Consider the following 18,470-nt stretch of genomic DNA (forward strand, 5'->3'; position numbering starts at 1 on the left):
GGGGTTGATTCTGTTTGTCCCTATACTGGGGCGAGGCGAGGAATCAAATGTAAGAGAGTTCAGCGTCTACAATAACCTTAATACCTACAGCCCTGAGAAGCCCTGGAAACATTAGGGGATGACGGCTTCTCAAGCTCACCAACTATACAATAATAAAAGTACATTACACTTTTTATCTAGAATATTTAAGAAAGAATTGTTTCTTGAAATTCGTACTTTCAAAATTGGTATTGGATTTCAAAATAGTTTGCTTAAAGAACTTATTTTTCAAAGGAAACATTAGAAATAAATAGTTATGTGCGCAGATAAGGTGCTTAGTCTGGAGGCTCAGTTTTTCTAAGGTTACTGAACCTTTTATGAACCATATATTCTGTAGCTTCGCAAAACTAAAATCACTGAAACATTTTATACGAGGTCTCTAATGTGAAGATTAAAAACATTGTATATGTGTAATTAAAAAGAACTTCTTTGTTTATCTATATCTAAATTGTATTTGCTAGTACCTATGGAGCCAACTAGAAAGCTTGACATAAGTGAATATTTTAAAATTTTCTTTAATATAAGACATATGTCTTCCACGTAAATGGGTTTACAGATAAAGTTACAAATCGAAGGTAACCTCTCGATTTAATAAAAGAAGTCAAATATCTCTAGAAGAGACTACACTGCCCCACAGTGCAGGAAAATATACCTTGAAACGGTGTCTAAATACTCACTTAATCCACCATGTGAATTTCGTTGAACTAGAACTACTTTCTTCATTGTGGCGAAGAAACAATTGCGCCGTTGCACTTCGCGCGTGTACAGAAATATTCGTCTTGACTAATCAACGGTGATTACGTGTTCTCGATCACCGATACACTTCCTAGTTCCATGAGTAATCCTCTCTAAGAAATAGCTGCGGAGAAACCGGCGGAGAATCTCTTTCTATGGAACAACTATGAATTGTACGTCTTTTTTTGTCCCAATGGAACGTCATATTTTTTTCAAAGCGTTGCATAGTACAAGGTCGCTTAAAGTTACGGTGAAAGGTCCTTGGTAGTGCATTTTACATCATCGATTTTCGCTCGACAGATACTTGATCTACCTGACAACAGCGTCGAGAGGAAGGTTCCACGAAAACTGCTTGGTCCAATGCTTTTTCGACTTTACGTGACCCGGTGCCATTGGCTCGGTGGTCGCTGCCATTGGTTTCAACTCCTCCCGTAAGGTCTCAAGTTCGCTTGGTAACCCCATGCCACCCCTATAGTGGTCTCTACGAGAGAGAAAACTACGTTTTGGGTCTGTCGGAGTGGCTGTGGGTGCGGGACGTGATAGCAAACATGATAATGCGTGAACTTAGTCGGGGCGAACAACGTAAGGGGAGAAGAAGCAGGGGAGGAAAATCGGTGGATCTCCCGCGGCGGAAAAAAGTATTATGTGACGAAGCAGAGTGGATGGTGTTCGGGGAGGGAAAAGCGAAAACGGTCAATAGGGAGTGATGGGTTACCTGCCGTATTCTTCTGACTCCACCCTAGAACCATTCATCCCGTCTCTTGTCGGACGTTTCTAACAGAACTGGATATGATTTAAGGAAAATGATATTTTAAATTCTATTGAATGTACCAGTTTCTATATAATTTAGATAATATAATATTTCAAACGTACATAGCAAGATTTAGGTAAATCCAATTGTTCGTTTGAATCATTTGAAACTTCAAGATATTTTATTCTTACGTTTCGAATACGAAATAATTTGTACCTGTCATTTTAACGCTTGGACACTTATATTGACTACTTACGAAAGATCTTAGTAGGCATTTAGAAGGATATTTCACAGGACATAATATGTCTTTGCTTAATTATCATAAAAATAATATAAAAATATGGTTTACTTAGAAAGCTATTTCAAATGTAAAATTTTAAAACAGTCTATACAAAGCTGCGATTGGATTTAGACAAAAAACTTTTCTGTTTTACGTTTTGGTACATACGTGCTTATCTTTGTTTACGAAAAGATGCAACGAGCCCAATATGTTTACATAGTTGCATCGAGTCAAATTTTATGAAAAGGGGCAAGGAACTTCTTTCAGACAGTCTAGGTGTTAAATTTTTGATTAATATGTCACGGTACCAAGATAGCTTACATACTAGAAGATCAGAATAATTCAATTCTTCTAGATTCAACTGTTATTGAACTGTATAAATTATATTTTTCACACTTGTCACTAAAAATTAAAATATGGTAATTCAATGGAGAAAGAGAAATAATATGCGGCATATAATGTGTTATTATAAGAGATATAGATGGTCTGCGGTACAAGAAATTTGGGTAGTGTTACGCTGGCGGATACTACGGGTACATCGACCTTTCCCCTCGAACCGCCCTGTAAGCCTCGCATTTACAAGTCCCATGAAAGGCCCCATAAAGGCTAGTATCGATCACCCGTCTTGGCCGCGTAGTATCCACCGGAGAGATTTTCAGGTTCGTTTTTCATTCGGCCGGGTATCGCGGGGCCGCGGAACGACCGTCTCGTGCCAATATCCAATACGTCCGGAGGGATTTTTGCGGGGCGGGCGCGCGGCGGCGCAGCACGGGCGTGATTAACCGGGAGAACTCGCAGCGGACAACAAACTCGTCGTTAGCCCGAATACCGCAAGGCATAAACAGAATAAGCGCGACAAGCTGGCTCGCGTGCTCGCGATACGCTTTAATACATAACACAGTACGCCGGCATATATCTGTATGCGGGACATGTCTCGTGGTCCGTTCGTACGGGGTGTCCGTGAAATATGCGGCATCATTTTTCTAAACTTGAAGGAACTGTTCGGACCTGTACGACCTAGATTTCACGTTGGCGTATTAAGTCTCGATTGTCTCGGATCGTTGGTAGAAGAATATAGAACTCAGTGTTACTATAGAATTATGGCCTCTAGAAGATCAAGTCAAATGAAGAACTTTGGTCTGTATTTTCTAGGATTTTCTTAGTGCCACATTTTGTATACTTTTAATTATCTTTATTGTAGAATTGGATTCCATTCGTTTCTACGAGCTCGAATTGAATTGAAGATAAACATTAGATTCTACTTTTCTTGTGGATTAGTCATGGAGAGCTATGACTATTATTCTACCATCGAGTGTTTCGTTTCTGAATGTAAACAGTTTACGTTCTGAAAATAGACACGGACTTGACGGACACCCTGTAGAGGTACGTATGCGCATTACAGACGGGCGCGAGCGCGGAGACCGCGGAACCACAACAATGCGTGAAGATTAGCGTATTGACAAATGCAATCGCGCGAACCAAGTGTCCTTGTCCTCGGCAATAAACTCGGCGTGGACGATGAACGTCCAGCCGAAGCCGCATTATCTCGCCGGTCTATAGAATTCGCACGCAATACCGTGAACTTTCGACTGAAGCCGCTTTCCTCACGACCTTGCCGAGGTTCCGTGTGCATTATAGGCCGCGCTGCCCGGTAGCTCTAATGTCCACTATAATTGGACCGAATTATTAACGACCTAGTGACTGCCGCGTTCTCAGACATGTACACGTAAAGATGGTAGTTCGGGATAGGAAAAGTTTACTCCTCAGTGATTTGCAAGAGGGTACGTTAAACAGTTGTTCTTCGGAGCCTGTGCGAAGAGTTTCGGTGAATTAAAAGTGAAACGACGGCTTTATTAGTCGTCACCGAGAGCTTTTATTAGATTTATGATCAAGGTGTTTTTAATCTGTTTCTCATTTGTTATATTATCTACGTTTGAATATTTGATCAAGTTGTGGCAGTGATAAACGATTAACGTTTGTGATTCCATACACGTAAATCTGTTGTGTAGCGTGATATAAGGTATTGATATTGATTTTAATCTGGTTGAAGCAGTTTGAGGAGATGTGCTTCGTTCGACGTGAAAATCAAATATAAAAGGAAGTTGCAGATCACTTCGAGACCTCGGAAATGATGTTTGCCTTTATTTAAAGAAGGTATTGAATTAATTTGCGTATTAAATTGTTGTAGATGCTCGAATTATTGATACTCATTCGATTTGAATTTAATTAATCGTCGAATTTATTTATTCTCGTCGGGAAAATTAAATTCTTTAATATTGTTATCCGGTTTTCACGCTGAGCGGAGGGCGTACGGGGATGAAATAAAACGGCCAGGTCACAGCGCGTATGAATTTTCGGATTAACGGAAGGTATAGAAATAAAATTTAATTCTCGTCGGAGAGAAGATGCGAAGGTGCTTATTAAATAGTAATGCATTTAAATCAAGGGTTGCAAACAGACTTCCCTAAATGCATTTTTTACTGAAGACTAGCCTGAATACGTGAATGCTTAAAATTTAATCCATCAAAAAGTTTCTTCATTGAATCAATTAAATACATAAAAGCATTTTTCATATACAAAATATGAACATATAAACATATTTTTTATTCTCAGTTACATTGTAAATATCATGTTTCTCCGCGACTAAACGATTCTTTTTCTTTTTAATACTCCCAGTTTACCACAACGCAATAACACGTCGTTCGAAACGAGAAAAAGGTCTCGTTGCTCATCAAAAAGTCTCGTTGCTCATCAAAAACTCGATGAATCAATTTTCTGCCCCCCCCCCCCCCCGGTTATTTTTGTTTTTCCTTTCGAATCGACGATATTATCGAGACTAAATTGGCTTAATAACCAGAAAAACCGTCATAAACTCCAGCGAAATCACGCTTTCCCGATCGAATTGAGCTTCATTACTCGCCGGTAATAATATTCACCAATCCCGCGGATGCTTCTTGGACCGTGCGCGGATCGGGCTTCATGTATTATCGGATACTTTGAATAAGGTCACGGATGGATGGTATTGCGGGGCGATCGAGCAGCATATCGAAATCAACGACGTGTGAATCGAACGCGAACACGCGCGGTGAAAATAAGTTAAAATTTCCGTGCAACCCGAGCCGTTTCCGTTGGGCGTCGTGTTGCACATTGAATCCTGTTCCTTCCAGGTGATGTAAAAAATTCAATTTTATCCGTGCAATTTGAATCCGCGTCTTTACAAGTGATGAAAGCCCCGGCAAACTCGCTACGCGCATCTACTGAGTAAATAAATAACAATTTTTTCCCTGCCAATTCATCCTTCATTTTCTTCTATAGACCCATATCGATTTTGCTGCTCACAAAATTAAATGAAATCACGTTACCGCTGAATATCCTTTTTTTTCAAGAGTTAGAACGTATTACCTTGGTAAATTCTAACTTAACAAATTTATTACACTTTCGACATCGTAAATATCGTTGAACGTGTACTTTGCGATGAATATTAAAACTTAGTTGCTAATTTTCGCAATATAATCCTGGTTGTGTACACTCTTGAAGCACTCGTTATACTTCTCAGCGTTACGGGGTGAAAAAGTTATTCTAGCATGAAATTAAAATCCTGGGAAGGTAATGTTAGACTAATGTCACGAAATTAGCGAATATTAACGCACGCATGAATAAAACATGGGGCAACAGCAATTTAGAGAAAACTTAGTACTTGATTTCATTAAGAATCCTGCCGAGTTTCATTTCTGGCATATTTCATATCCCCTCGTTCACGCTTTCCAAATATTTGAGCGTCAGCGGTAAGTTCAAGGCGGCCATCGCGGGTTGTTCGTGTCGCTGGTGAATATTCATCGATATCCTTCCCCGGAAGGAATCTCGCCGAGGACGCAAACCACTTTTCACGTAATTGCGCTCGCCGTTTGTATTCCATTGTTGTCGACCGCGCGGTGACTTATTGCCTCGTTTCTCTTTTCGCGGGAACGGGCCGAAACTCGCAGCGGGAAAGGTGGAAAGGGGAAGAAAGGAAGAAAGGCGGAAGAAAAAGAAAACGAACGGGAGGTAGAAAGAAGTTCCTCGCCCCTTTTCATGAACTTTACCCCCCGAGCGATCGACCGCTGTACGAACGCGTTGCACCACTCGTAAATTACGAGATACGAACGCGGAGAGGAAACATATCTAACGAGGAAATACTACGTCGTCTCGCAGGAACCAGAAGTTTACGGCGATTTGCTCACAGAGGTTGCGGCTCGAAAAGCCAACGAAATCTCGCTCGCGATGAAAAACATTTTCCAAAAAAAAAAAAAAAATAAATAATCGCTTTAAATTTAAAAATTATTTTTATTTATTTTATACATTTCAGATTTAATTGCCCGATTTCGAGGATGTTGGTTGAAATTTAAAAATTATTCTCGAAACATGTCGATTGAATTAAACATTAAAGCGTTCTACGATTTTTATTGAATACGCGACGTTAATGATTAAACAGGGAATAATAATAATATCACGAGGCTGAAACTGAACATTTTTCAAGAGTAAATAATGAAAATTCTCGCATCAGGTATTGCGAAATAAATTTTCGAAGACGATGGAGGCCTAAATTGCTTTTTTTCTGTCGGCAACGTGAACCAGGATTTCTGGGTAACTGCATACTGCTGGCTGTCTCTTAATTTTTTCACAAACATAAATTCCAGGAATCCCATAACAATGGGATTCCATTTCCGTTTATGTTCCTATCTGCGTAGTGACTCACCCACATACGAGGCGATCAGTCAGTCGTAGGGGAGACACCTGCACTTTCATAAAAATTATCCAGCGAAAAAGAGTTTTCCCGGGGATATTTCATTATTAACCACGAAACTGTAATTCTATCGCAGTTTGTCTATATTCTTTAACTTTCTACAGAACATAACCTCCGAGACATAAAAATCAAAATTTTCTATTATTAATTAAACGCTGAAAACGATTAATACACCATTTTATATTTTCATACAATTTCATAATAGAAGTTGAAACTTGACTTATTATTGAAATTCCTCGAAACTTCGTTGTAAACTAATTAACCCGCAGTTATCACATTTTTGCGTCATCCGTAACACATGCCACCATTCAATTTAACGTAACGTTCACTCATCCATCTATAAAGGTGCTAACGATAGAACACTCTATTCACGAGAGCTTACTAATACCTTCATATAGTTTTAACAAATTATTTACTCTTTATAAGAGTTTATTGAAACTAGCCCACAGTCATGACAGTATCTTGCATGCAATATTCATCTGATTCATTTTTGTGTCGTCCATAACATATGTCACCATCCAATTTAACGTAGCGTTCAGTCATTCATCCGTAAAGGTGCTAACGATGGAGCATATACACGAGAATCGTAGGTTTCCAGTTCGCGTAACCCAGCACATAGGTCTAACAAGATCGGTCCGTTATCGGATCAATTTCCTCCACGCGTGGTCCTCTCCGATTTGATTTGATTCGATTCGATAAAAGCGTAGGAAGTTACCGGCAAAACGAGTCCGTTCCTGAGCAGGGTTTCCCGAGATGACGGCGAACAGCCGGCCGGCTACTCCCATCTTGACGATCGATGGGGAAGGACCAGGGATATCCATTATTACTGGTTCGGTAATCACCTAGATGGATCTGGTCTGGCGTCACTCCGACTGTCGTTACAACTATTGACAGAAATAAATATTTGACATCCGTCCAGTTGCTACGCGGATCCGTTTCGATTTGACTGCACGAAAAACAGCAGCCCCACCTCCGGGAAGTCGTCATCGATCCTGGACAGGCTAGATCGTTCCCAGAGAATAAGGCGACCAATCATGACACGGTAGAATATAAAACAATCATGTTATCCGGTTTGGGCGACTAACGCAGTTTAGACAAATGGAGAGGAAATCTTTCCAAACATATTTATACATATTTATATAGTTCGATTGTGTATATTCCTATCTAAGAGTTTATTATTAAGAATTACGATCTAAGAATTCGTATGAATTTCAATTTAACACTAGAACTATCGAGCAATTGAACAGAATTATTCTTTAATCTTTTTATAGAAGTAGTAGTGCACTTAGTAGTATTTCAATTGGCTTATTTTAGTTTGCGCGTTATCAAATCAACTTCTTTAGTCGTTTCTCAAAGAAGCATTTGCGGTTTTCCGATAATTCTGAAAGAAGATATCGAGAATGTGTTATTTTGAGCCAAATAGTAGTTCTAATGTTTACCAAGGCTTCAGACGATTTGGCTCGCGGAAAATAGCGACTCGGTTAATTGGGGTCTCCTTGTATATGTATCAATTTTGGTAGTTAGTGATTCGGACAATAGTGATTTCTAAATCAAGAACTGCGATAATTAAACCTGTCGAACAGTGTGGCTAATTAGATGTTGGAAATTAGCAATATCCATTTGGCACACCTACAGAAGCACTGATTTTTATTCGGGATTTCACGGAATGATTGATACCAATTTGTTATATTCCGGAAAAATAGAGATTGATCTGATGCTTCAGAAAAATATTGATATTCCCCCGGGCGCAACATGTTTTGATTAAAGTTGTGAGATTGATTGGAACAGGGTTTGTTTACAAGTGTATTGTGGAACAGAGAATATTGCGCTTGTATTAGCTTCTTTGGCTTTACGCAAACAAACGGGACTCGTGGTGAAGATTCACGGCGTATATTAATGAACATTACTGTTATTTGTTACATATAAATTAAAATGAAAAGCTACTTCGCAATTAAAAAATAAGCATCTGTATACGCACAGAACATCATTTGTTCTCAATTATTAACAAAAGAAATCTCAGTCACCAGTGTTATTCACATAACGAAACGCGTACAATCTCAGTATCATAAGTTGTAAATACAACTCAATCTAAATGGATCTCAGTGTATCTAAATGCATACATAGGTGTCTACTATCGTCAGAATACAATCTCCAGTGCAACAATACCTTTCGTAACAAGAATACCTTTAAAACCTAGAATCCTCAGCATCCCACGGGTCAAAGTAAGAATTGAACGTGGGCTTCTCCACGACACGAGAGAAAGAAGCGTAATCGAAAGCGTCGTCGTGCTCCCGGGATAATTGAAACGGTACTCGCGATTAGATTAAAAGTCAGGGGAATTTGTGCCGGATAAGGGATAGCAAGCCAGCGAACGAGAAAGAGAGAGATGGTCAATTAATCGTAATATTATTAAATCGACTCCCGACGAGGGTTTATGAATTCGATACGAGGTATAAGTACCCATTACTTGTAATCCCTCCACGGATATCGGGGGCTCGTTGTGTTTGTGCGGGCGTGCATTGTCGTCCGTGTGCACGCATATCCCGTTCCCGATCGATTCCGAGACGCACGGCGTTCTCGAAGAGGTGCACGAGATGGGTATAGGGTTGCGTGCACACGTACGGATGACTCAATTTTGGTTTTCGCGGCGTCAGGTAACGAGGCGTTGCCGAACATCAACAGCAATGATTTCGCTTGATTTATTTACCTCTTTACGTCGCCCATTATCCGGCAGATTATTGGCAGATAGTTCTAAGTGGTTCACGACACGCAGTTCGTTAATTTTTGTATACGATGAAAATTGGGAAGATATTATCGCGCTGAGGCATTATGCACACCGATGTTCGTGAGCGTTCAATAATGGGTTTATTTTAGCGGAAACACGCGAAATGTGTTCGATGTAAAGCTTATTAATTTCGTTCATTGATAAACTTAAGGATTAACGATACAGATGATATTTAGTATTAATTACTGCGAAGAATGAATAACAGTTGAAGAAGAATCAGTTTGACTGAAGTAATTGGGTACAATGGTTCTAGGAGATTCTGTATTTTGTCAATTTATTTCTAGTATCCAAGATAAAGAAGATATTTACAAATTTAGCTAGGGAACTGTTAAAGCGAAGTTCATATAATCTTCTATTTCTGGAAAGTCACGTATTATTCATTTCAAATGTTGGGTAATTCCACGCTGAATTTTCATTATTAAACAAATTGAATACCAACAAATGACAACCGACGAAATGAAGTCACGCATACGCGACACTGGCCATTCAAATGTTAATCTAGAACACGGATTTTACACAGTGGACAATGTTCAGTAGAATGCAACACTTTCGTTCACCGGAGCGTTGATAATGGTTCCTTTGACTGTACACTCGCAATAATGACTTTTCATGACCATTGTTGCTTATTTGACGAACCGTGATTGCCACAATAATCCGAGAAGAAATATGCCGGTTAATTATTAGAATTAGCTCGATTGTTTTTCACGGCTTACTGTATGCACACCTAGATAAATCTTTGAGGTTTCCTTCGACAGTAGCTGACTTCTTTCGTTCGGCGGCATCTTAATAGATACACACGCGCCCGGCGTACGTACGATAACGCGTAATTGGGTCAAAGCAATCGTTCCTCGAGCGTCCATTTATCTGGAGTTCAATAATACACCGTCTGTAATCATTGGCTGCGTCGCTGGTAAAAATGAAGCGAAGACATCGATTGAGTAGCGTTCTGTTTGATATTGAGAAGGTGAACTCTGCGGGGGTAAATAGACATGTTCAGATGATACTCACTGTTCTTAGTTGAGTGATATATGTTCTAACAGGCAAGAATAGTTTAATTCATCAAATTCATTTTGTCGAATAAATCAAACTACGTTGCTCCATTGGATTCTTCTTCAACCAAAGCTTAACTCAAACAGCCGCTTTGAAGCTTTACGTTCAAATGAATCCTTCATTTTACATACAGTCAATTATTATCCCTCATATTTTTCGTATAGTAGAACATTAATGAATGAATAAAGATAGAATAAATGAAACCGTATAATCGAAAAAAAACAAGAGCAAAGTTTTCACTGTAGCAATGTTCATACTTCTTTTGCACCGGAAATGTATGGACAGTTTCTAAAGTGGAAGCACCTACGTGCACTAACCATGCAAACTTCTGGACCGCTAACAGTAATTTGTGGGAACCTAAAGTGAGTCCGTATTAGCAGCAAAACTTCCTCATCGAATCGAGTCTTGAGAACTTTTTTCTTTTGTTACGACCGATAGAGTGATGGTTTGTAGCGAATTTGGCCATGTTGCGTCCAAATTAACCGCTATCTTATCGAGAAATAATATTTTGCAAGAATGAATCAATCCGGTAATTGCATAGGTAGCGTTCAGTTCACGATGTGTTTTTTCAGTCGCGTCTTTAACGGGTCTCCTCCATTTAAGCATTACACCCACATTGTACATCTTCGCATCTCAGCCTAAATTTAATCTTACCGTTCGCTCCCCAATGTCTATTTTCGATTTCGTTTCTACGACGGGCTTTCCCTTCTTCCGATATATCGGTCGATTCTAAACCAGTGTCACCGTATCCCCCGGCTTATTCTATATTCGAAAATAGCTGAACAGTTCCGGTAAACATTCGTCTTGGGATCGTTCATTTTTCAGATTCGTCGGCGTTCGGGAATATTTCAGTTACTTTACCGTGAATGTTCGCGGTAACATTGATTTCCGTGACGTAATTCGCTGAAAATGAAATGCAATGGAAATCTATTAAAAACTACGCCGTTAAATATTCTGCGCATTTCAATTCGTTCGAATTAGATTTCCTTCTACCCTTTACAGTTTTGCCTCCCATAATCCAAAGTATTCCAGGCTGTTTATTTTGCATTTTGCATCGATGTTATTTGATTTCACTGTAGTTTATTTATTTTTTCTTTTGTTTATGTTCATTATGTTATAGTTGCCACTTCAACAGTTTATTTGAAAACATTTGGAAATCTTCGAAATTGTATTTATTAAATTATACTTTATTTATTATTTATGCAACTATTTCATCATTAATTATTATTTATTAAGAAAGAGAAGAATTTTAGTTATATTCTACTTCTACATTTGCTGTAAAATATAATAATTGATAAGAGAATATATAATATATAATATTCACGTTTGTTAAGTTCTGTTTAAAATCTTCACCGTGAGCTCGACAGGTTATAATAAGATGGAAGGTTAATTACGCGGAGCACCCGGTGTATTGGAAAAATCAACGGAAAAAAGTTGCGGGAAACATTCTGTCTGGTTCGTTCCCAGTCGCGCGAATTAAGTGGCAATAACCGGCGGCCAGGTTTCCGGGGGAGAGAGAATCAGTCAGGGTGTATATACTTTCCGGGCATTGTCTCGGCCGTTCGTTCGTGTTTCCGAAACTTCGAAAATCGCTTTTCGTCGAGTACCTGCGGACTCTTAAAACAGCTTCTTCCTCGACCCTTTATTTTACTCGGCATTGTCATGGCGGGCTTGCCCGTTGAATGGGTAAATCCCGGGCAGAGGAAAAGTTTCCGAACGAAGTAAGAAAGGGACGAGGACCGACCGTGAAAAGAGGACAAAGACGAACGAGTAGGCGGTTCCACGTACAGGGTGATCCCGAAATACACCGAATCTCCTACCGTGATTCTCCTTCAAAATGAACAAAACAGTTTTGATACATGAATCTGAAATCTCCTCACACGTTTCTTTTTCCATAGTAAAATTGCTTTTTACTTGATATATGATCTAATCTTCAATCTTCAATATATGACTATATGATATATGACTCAATCTTCAATATGGCGTATTTTTCTATTCACGAAGATGCTATCTTCCAAATAATTTGAATCTATCCCTTACCTTTCGTTTACTAGAAAATGTTACCGATATTTAGTATGAAATTCTCAAAACTAGGTTTGCAATTATATTCTGAATACTCCAAGAACTAAATAAAATATATATATTTTCCTAAACCTACCGGTAAAAAGGATAATTCAAACCTTCCCGTTTATCCAGTTAACTATTGAATTTAGTATGAAAAATCTCTCATTGTGAGCGCAATAAAATCAAGTAATAAAGCGTATATTCGTCTAACGCATAGCAAATGCATCTATAATATATTCTAGTGAAAAATTAAGGCAGAACGAAGAAGAATTACACATTTATCTGAAGAAATAAATAATTTATCGTTGAAAAGTACCATTTTGTGCTTTAATATGACGTGTATACTCATCGAGCGCAATTATCTGGTCAACAAAAATAGAAGATACTAGAAGGAAGTATAAAAATGGTCCAAAAGTCACATGACACCCGAGACTCACGAAAGCCACTGCACCGATGCGCATCTCGCCCGAGACAACCTGACCACCCTGTTCACCGAGAATTTCAGTTTCGCCTTACGTAACTGCGGATGAGGCGTATTGGAGCGGCGTTCGATCGGCGCGCGATCGTGGCGGTGCACACGAGGCGGAGAACCGAAGCGCCAGGGAAAATCCGCTCACGGCTCTGTTTATTTCCGTGCGGCTAAGTATCACGGGGACATTTTACTCGGATGCGTTTTAAATAGTCAGGCGCGCCGGTAATTATGCGGAAAACAGGATAAATATACTTAAACGAGACACGGCCTAAATGTAATTGGCGAGGAGGCGCGAGGAAGGAGAAGAGAATAGCCGGTACCGAGCGGAGGAGAACCGCCGGCTAGAGGTAGCTCGGTCGTAAAAATAGGGAACGAATAGGTTCCTCTCTGTTACGCTATTAATAGCCCCAGTGCGTCGATACTCGACGCTTTAATCCGCGATTTCTAGTTTATCGGAAATCTCTACGTCATCAGATTCGGGATACACAGTTGCTCGCTACTTCTGGAATACACGGATTGGGATTTTATTCTTGCCTCTTTCCTGTACGCTTCGTTCGGAAGTATATATTTTATTATTTTAGTATACATTTGATTATTTGAATGAAACTGTATTGGAATAACAGTAAGGAATAAGTCATTAAGAGTAAACGAGAAATAATGAATAATTATTCGTGTTTAGAAATTTGGTTGATAGTAAAATGTCGCTTTTGTTTTTTATGTTATTATATGCACTGTTGGGCGAAAGTTATTCAAAATAACGGAGTAATTCAATTTATTTATTATCTGAGATGATTTTTAATTATTGTGATTAGAGTGAATATCAAAGAATATTAAATGAATTGATTAATATATTTATGTAGAATAATGTATATAGAAATGATGTTGGTGAAACGGTAACATTAGAATTTCAGAGATCTACAGAAATTCAATTTTAAGAGATCGAGATTTTATCAATACGTTAAATTGTAATTATGTAGGAATACATGGAAAGGAGTTACGGTGGGTGTTAAAATATTCTCATCGAGGGAAGTAGAAATTAATATAATTCTTACAGTTAGAATCAGTTTTCTTAATGTTATCTTTGACATTTTTTAATCAATGTTGAAATTCTTTAATTTTTCTCATAGGAGATAATTCCAGGGGATATTTAAAAACCTGGAATATTCAAGCACTCCCGGTCAGAATAATTCGAGATTCATTATGAAATCCTGAAGCTGGATTTTTCGCTCGCAGAATCACCGTTTTCACCTGTTTCGCATATTTCCCTACACCCTGTACATAGCTCATTACCAGTTTAAAAAAAAAGGAGGATGAAAGGAAAAAAACTCGTTCAAATCCCGTCCATATTTAACAGCAACCATCAGGTAGATAAATACAAAGGAAATATCGTCGGACCACGCGAACACCATATTATCATTTTAATTCGCTACGAATGAATTTTAATGTTTCGCTCGTTTCATAGGTTCTCTTACAGAACGCTTAATGAGTAGCGTAATGATGATAACCGGTACCTCGTTTTACGGTTTGTTACAGTATATCAGGGAACGTGTATGCACAGGTCAGTGGACTCCGATAGGTAAAAATAGCGGAAGAAAGTTAATAGAATGGTAACAACGTCTTCGCTAGGTGCCATTTTAATTACTTCTCGGTTCTATCAATCACATTCATCGAATTATTTCGATTTCAATTTTCGAATTCGAACGATTCGATGCTTTTCAACCCTCATTATTAGACCCCTCCATTAATATTTTCTTTGCACAAATAATTTAATACATTTCTTATAAGGAACAACCAGAGAACTTATTCATTTCGAACTATTCCTTGATCCATCGTATCATTTTCTCATTTTCTCTACACTAAATGAAAAATATAAAATATGTTAACACAACCGATGTTTATGCGAGATTATATAATACTTTTATCCCATTGCTTTTTAATATCGAGCCAAAATCCTGTTGAAAAGTTTAAGCTGAATTAAATAAACATAGATATCGCATGTTCCCTTTAATGATTAATCAAAATTTTTTCCGTTATCAATATTGAATTTAGTCCTTACAACGAACGTACTCTTTCACGACAAATCAATGTTCGTGATCGCGATTACCAGACTAATAATACAGCGACGCGGTAAACTGATTCAATCCGATATTCTACCGCCACTATCGCGTTTATCCGGCGTCAGGCATGGGGTTAAAAGGTCACGAGAAAATTGGCGAAACGAGAGGGAATCACGACGCGCCCGCACCGATCACTGACCTATCGCTGCGTTGCAGTAAATGCGTCCGTATCAAACGGTGTCGTGTGCGAGCGAACGAGCGCGGAAGCAACCTCGATACTTGCTCGTGTCGTTAATGGAAAAATGGGCGAAAGCGTGAACGCGTGGGATCGCAGCGTGTAACCAGCTCGAACGCAGCTCGCTCGCGATGCTTCCACTTTTTTTCCTAGAAAATCCAGGAAAATGATTCTTCCAGCCGACGATTAAAACTTCCCGATTATTGAGCTCGGTTCCAGGCCGAGCTGTCCCGTCAGGAACGGAGCGAAATAATTTACCGGGCCGCTCGAAGTAATTAGTGGATCGCTTGTGCTCGGATAACTCTGTTTCTACGGCGCGGAGCACTTAATCAATTTTCAAGTTCGTGGCTACTGTACCGGGTGGTCGGTGAATCCCGCCGGGAACAACGAGAGCGAGTTCTTGTAGTTTTGAAAGGAATTGATGCAAAGAAACGAGTTTTCGTGCGAGGCTTTATGTTTTTTCCCCCCGGAGAAATGAATTTATAGGTGTATTGTGCGCAGAAACGGTCACGGTAGTGGATTCTAGTGAAATCTTCGTTACGCCAGGAATCGGTCAGGTGCACGTGCACCCGATTGACTTTCAAATTCATTTTTCTGGGAAAACGGTGCGGTACCTGGCGTAAGGTTTTCTGTTGTTCCGACTACTTACGGCGAAGAGTTGGTAATAATAGTAATAATGCCTTTTTGTTGATCGGTAAAATTATGAAAGGAGAATGAAAGAAGCGATATGCTTGCTTATAATGAACTATTGTGAAGATAATGAGGATAATGCGGTGCGAGTGAAGGAGAATAAACCTATTTAACACTTTATTTGTTTAATTAACCGCATAAAATATTCTTTGCGAGCGTTGACTAAGTTTGTTTCTGTTTGAATTTTATTATAAATACTCAGATTTTAGTAGCTTATGAAATAGAATTGAGGATTATAGTCGTCTTCCGATGTAAACCTAAGTTTTGTCCCTCCATAACACAGCAGAACAGCTGTGGTACATATGGACAGTTTCATTGTAAGCAAGTTGATGGTAGTCGCAGACAGAAGATGCGTTCAAATTTGGGTGTACTACAAGAGGAACGTAAGCAACCGTGCTTCTGCCGTGACAAATTGCTACGGCAAAAACTTCTATCGTTCCAACATCGTGCGACAAAAACAGACCTAGTTAGACCACTCAACCGTTTCTTTCTACCTCTAATGAAACTTGAAGGGTGGTTCACCTCGAGCAGTCCACAAGAAGCAATCTAGAAAGCATAGGAATCGTAAAACCTAAACGCGGGTAATATTGTTCAAGCAGATTAATCTTTTATATCCTGAATTGTCATTTGTACTTTTTATTTCTATCATTATTTTCGATGCTCGAGCACATCACCAACACGTGCATTACGTAGGAATAGGTTCTACAATCATTAAACGAATGTTACTAGTATTTTGTGAATTGAATTGAATTTTTCTTTAAACTTCTTAGCTTATTTTCTTCAATTCTAAGCATAGATTTTATATTTATTCGAATATAATGATTTTTTTCTGTGCGTATGGACTAGTTATAATGAAAAATCAATTTCTTTTGTTCATCTAAGTGGATGCAGTCTTCTATCCAAGAAGTGAAAGAATACAGAAAACTAAGGAAAAATGTTTGAAAAAAATGTGCGGTTAACTTAAGTTTCCACAACACCACGTTCAGAGATAGATTAAGATAAAACCGGGTCCGTTCTATCCCAGTTGGATCTTTGTTTTTGGGATTTCACGATGGGCGTTCACCCTGAGTTTACTTTAGATAAGGCGGAATTACAAATGGTTTCGAAATTTCCGTGTTTGCGTCGGACCGTTCTGTAGTCCATTCGATAAACCTTTACACTCCCCCCTCCCCTCCGTCGCTGCACGTTGTTTTTACCATGATTTTAATCCATTTTGAAAACGTTATCCTCTTACGCATTTATGATTCTCTTGTTTTCTGAGATGCTCTTACGGATTATTTGAGAAAGGGGGCGGGAGGTTTATTCAAGTTTTATTACAGACAGGACAACAAGAAAAACAGTCGAGCGGTTTAACCAGATTTGTTTCCTGCTTTCATTAATTTGCACGGTGAATAAATCACTGTAATTATAAAAGGAATTACAGTCCTGCAAAGTAAGACCCTTTTAACGCGTTTACCGCAATAAAAGGACGAGGTATCTTTTCTTCTTTACAATCGATTCTTATTTGTACTTATTACTACTTCACAATCCTTTTATTAAATTCGTTTTTTTTCTCCTTAAATAAGTGCCATCGTTTGCCTCGATACCTTAATGATTGTAAGAAATATTGATATCCAGCGTATATTATTTGAATATTTTTCACGTATCTGGAATCAAGATGGCAGTAAAAAATAAAAAGCGTCGCGGTTTATGGCTTAATCTGAGTCCTTATAGAATCAGAGTATTACCAATTAAGTTATAATATTATATAATAATTATAATACTATAATTGGATGAAATTCCTAATTGAATCGATAGTTAAAAACGGTAACCCTTGATCAACGCAGTCTATTGTACTGGGTGAATTTCAGAAATATTATAAAAAAGTCTCATTGTCATATATTATTTAAAAAAGTTTTACTTCAGTAACAACATTCTGAATAAAGTACATACGATTTTACAAATAAATACGATTTCTATGCATTCGTCAATTAAATACTCTCCCGACAAAGTCATTCCGTTGTAATATATTGCATATTATAATTACATACGAAATAGTATTAAATGAATGATACGAGAATCAAAACTTTCAACGATAACATGTTTATCTTTTAAAAAATCACCATGATACGACTACCAAAGGACCGTGCATCGCCCGAAACTTTCGAGACAGCGCTGTGCACACATTTTATTCGGCGGAAACACAGAAAAACAGGAATGGGGAACTCGGCAACCGATCGTTTGTTCTGAAACTCGAGTAACAAACTCAACATGCGCAGAAACGGCTGGGTTTTTGAACTTTTCATCGATAAGTGTGCATAGACGATCGCTGGACACACATAGCCGGTGAAACATATGAGAACGATCAATAATTCCACTGTCATTCGTTCTCTCCGTTCGTCCGCGCCTCTTACGATAGAGACACTAGTTGCACCGGGAGACATGACTCACCCGGTGCATTTAATAAAAACGAGACCGCGTTAAGTGCACACGGAACTCCTTTTATCCCCCGCTAATAAAAATTGATCCGCCTTCGGCTATCGCGCAAAG

The 18,470-nt window shown here is 38.7% G+C and overlaps 1 protein-coding gene and 1 long non-coding RNA gene across 2 annotated transcripts in view; one reads left to right on the forward strand and one right to left on the reverse strand.

Moving 5' to 3' along the window:
* Nucleotides 1-18,470, forward strand: part of LOC116427589 (dual specificity tyrosine-phosphorylation-regulated kinase 2) — a 61,369-nt gene that overhangs the window by 5,276 nt on the left and 37,623 nt on the right. The window lies entirely within an intron of this gene.
* Nucleotides 9,652-13,108, reverse strand: LOC143174582 (uncharacterized). Its single transcript, XR_012998742.1, has 3 exons — nt 12,804-13,108; nt 10,382-11,326; nt 9,652-10,280 (listed from the first exon to the last, which is right to left on the reverse strand). It is a non-coding gene; the product is annotated as an uncharacterized LOC143174582 (long non-coding RNA).

This window comes from Nomia melanderi, chromosome 6, assembly GCF_051020985.1.
Source record: "Nomia melanderi isolate GNS246 chromosome 6, iyNomMela1, whole genome shotgun sequence".
Lineage (NCBI taxonomy): Eukaryota > Metazoa > Arthropoda > Insecta > Hymenoptera > Halictidae > Nomia > Nomia melanderi.